The sequence below is a fragment of the Tupaia chinensis genome, unplaced genomic scaffold (genome assembly GCF_000334495.1).
Source record: "Tupaia chinensis unplaced genomic scaffold, TupChi_1.0 Scaffold144236_1, whole genome shotgun sequence".
Taxonomy (NCBI): Eukaryota; Metazoa; Chordata; class Mammalia; order Scandentia; family Tupaiidae; genus Tupaia; species Tupaia belangeri.
In genome coordinates, this window is record NW_006204094.1 from 21,111 (window position 1) to 24,649 (window position 3,539).

Genomic DNA, 3,539 nt, shown 5'->3' on the forward strand with positions numbered 1-3,539 from the left:
GGTCGACTACATGGGAGTCCAGCAACAGAGTCATTACCCTAACTGCTGGTCCAAAGAACTACCCATTCTTTAGAAAATTATTTTATTTAACTATGTTTATTATTATTCATTATAATTTGGCCAGAGAGAGAGAGGGAAAGTAAGAAAGCAAGCCACCATGTCTGGGACTCAGACCACACTCAGCCATGTGAGAGTCCAGTGCCTTTAACCACCAGGCCACCTACTGGATCCAAAATGCCCATGCTGATTCATCAGGTTAATGTTAGACTGGAGTGGTGAAATGACGGGATGGTGGGAAAAGTGTGTTAAGATTGGGAGTGGTGACTGGGGCGTGCAAGAGACATGATCTTGTTAGAGACCTATCCCTGGTTTTTGTTTTTCTTGTTACATGTCCTGCCATCTTCAAATTCCCGTATCTTTAATGCTGTAATTGTCTTTCAGTTACTCCATTCTATATTCACAAAGAACTTAGTCTTCATCTTTACAATACTCCCTCAACCTTCTAGTTTTGAATCTCTTAAACACATATTAGTATGTTATTGGGGGGGGTGGTTTAAATACAGGATGATTAGTAGGGGGTGAGTACGGGCCAATTTTAGTATCTTGTATTGGTCTGCGGATTTTGCCAATCTGGCTTTCATGTGCCCCAGAGGAGATCTACTTGGATTGATTATATTAGGAGCCCATTGTATTTTGGGGATCTGGATATTTGAATACCTCTCTAAATTTGGAATTTTTTCTTCCAGTATTTCATGGAATGTATTATCAATGTCCTTATTAGTTTCTTCACCTTATGTGATACCAATTATTCAAATGTTTGGGCACTTAATGGTATCTGTTATTTCTCATATATTATTCTCATTTTGGGGGGTTATTTTCTGGGGGGTTTTTTGGGAATTTTTTCTAGGTCAGAGGTTTTGTCTTCTATATTCAAGATTTGATCTTCTGTATGGTCTGCTCTGCTTTTAATACTTTTGAGAGAGGTTTCAATTTCTTGTATTACAGCCTTCATCCCTAACAACTCCATTCGATTCTTTTTTATGGTGTGTAATTTTTTTTTTCCAAATTGTGAAACAACTTCCTCAGGTCCTGGGACTTATTGTCTCTTTTCTCTTGGACCTTCTCAAGTTCATGTTCATTAATTCTTATCTCTGACATCTCATTTAGTTTTGCCATTATGAATATTCCAAATTCTTCATTGGGCACTTCCACTAGTTCCATTATACCATCTGATGATATGATGAAGAGCTGTTCTTTTCCCTTGAGGGAGAGTTTTTTTTTTTTTTTTTCTTCTCCTCACTTCTGGGGTGGTTTCTGGTCATCTGATGGATTAAGTTTCTTTCTAATTCCTTGGAGTTAATTCTGAGTTTTCAGAGGCATGTGAGAGAAGGTGATCCACAATCTCTCTGCACTCCTGTTTCCCTGAATCTCTCCAAGAAACCTGCACTTTTGAGTTTGGAATTGGATATTGCAAAGGCCTCACAGTCTCTAGGGAATAGGTGTACCTGCTCTAAGATACAGGGTTTGAACTTAGAGTTTAGAGGTATGTGGGAGGAGAGAAGCCACTATATCTCTACAGTACTGTAATCCCCCTCAAACAAAAACAAAAACCAAAAAGGACAATCGACCAAAAAAGGGAAAAAATGTTTTAAAAAGTAAAAAATAAAAGTTGTGCAATGTTTGCACAGCAGGCCACATCTCAGATATAAAAGGTTACTAATGAGTTCTGGTGTCTGGAAGATGGTATGCAGAACAGAGATTCTTCATTCTTCTTGGGCTCTGAACATGGCAGGACACACCTCTGATATAAGTGGATACTCTCTGAGTTTTGGTGTCTGGAAGATGGGATTTACAACGAAGATTCTTTATTCTCCTTGGGCCCTGAACATGGCAGGGAAAATTTCAGATATAAATGGCTTCTTAGTTTTGAGCTCTGGAGAATGTTCAAAATTATTTGTCTGGGACCAGCAGTTAGTGTAATAGCTAAGTCAATGAACTCCCATGTAGTCAATCATGGTTCGAGTCCTGAACCCGGTGGCTTAAACTCATGCCGGGAGCATGTGCGTATGTGCACAAGATCCCAAGAGGAGAATGGAGGAGAAGGGATTGCGGCGTGGCCATCCCCCCTGGGAGGTGAGTTCTTGCTTTCTATCTGTCTGTCTCTCTCTGTCTTTCTGGCAAATGCACATGCCCTATAGCAAAAACCTCTAAAAAATTATTTTTTCTGACATTTCTGTGTATTCACTTGTGCTGTCCATTGTTGGTGAGGGCCTACCTCACTCACCTGTGGGAGAGTATTCCCCTTGTTTTCTCATGTTTCCTTGCTATCTGTGCTAGTTTTTTTTTTTTTTTGTCACGTGGTGGAGTATTCATTTTTTCCCTATTTATTGGAATAGATTCTGTTGTATTGGAAGAGACAATTTTATTCTTAGTTCCCAGATGTATTCCTATTTGAGAGCTGTGACTCCCATGTCAGAGCACTAATGGGTAACTTTACGTGCTTGTCTCCTCTACAAAAAATTCAGATCTTGATAGGGTGGGAGGAAGCTAATGAGATATGTTAGTGAAGAGGATCAAGTTTTGTGCTATACCACAGTATTCGGGATGGCATAACAGAATTTCCAAAGTCATTCCTGAGGCTTGAGGGTACATTCACAAGAAGAGGCCTGCTGAGACCAAACCCAAGTCCCCCAGTGGGTGGGAGAGCCTAGGCCATTAGAGCAGTGGAGGATGGAATATGTGTACCATAATTTAATTGATATCTTACATCAGAATTTAGATCATGCATGGCTGTCAGGATATTTTTGTTGGACTGTCCTGTGGTAAGACTGGCTTATGGTTAAATGGTTGTTGTTAGGTTTTTCAATTTTGATAGTAAGTTTGATTCAGTAAATGCTGTCACCCTTAGCCCTTTCTAAAGATATAATTGGTCAAGACTAGCAGTTAAAGTAATGGCTATGTTGCTGGACTCCCATGTAGTTGACCGCAGATCGAGTCCCAGACCCAGTGGCTTGAACTCACACTGGGTGCGTGTGCATGTGTGCTCAAGATCCTGAGAAGAAAATGGAGGAGAAGGGACTGCTAAATGGCCGTCCCCTTTGAAAGGGTGATTTCTCGCTTTCTGTCTCTCTATCTCTGCCTTTTTGGTGAGCGCACCCACTCTATAGCAAACAAAACAAAATAAAACAAAGATATAATTGGTAATTTATTAATAATGCTCATCTTTCTACAAAGATAGTAAATGCCATCTCAAAACTTACTGAAGGGCCAGCAGATAGCATAACAGTTACATTGCTGGACTCCCTCATGGTTGAATGCTTTTCAAGTCCTGGAACAGGTGGCCTGAAAATTATGCCAGGTGCATGTGAGTGCATGCTCAAGATCCTGGGAGGAGAATCGAGGAGACAGAATTAAGGCATAGCCTTCCTTCTTGGGAGGTAATTTTTTACTTTTCCTCTCACTGTCTCTATCTCTCTTTCTCTCTCCAGTGAGTACACATGCCCAAAGGCAAAACCACACACACACACACAAAAGACAAA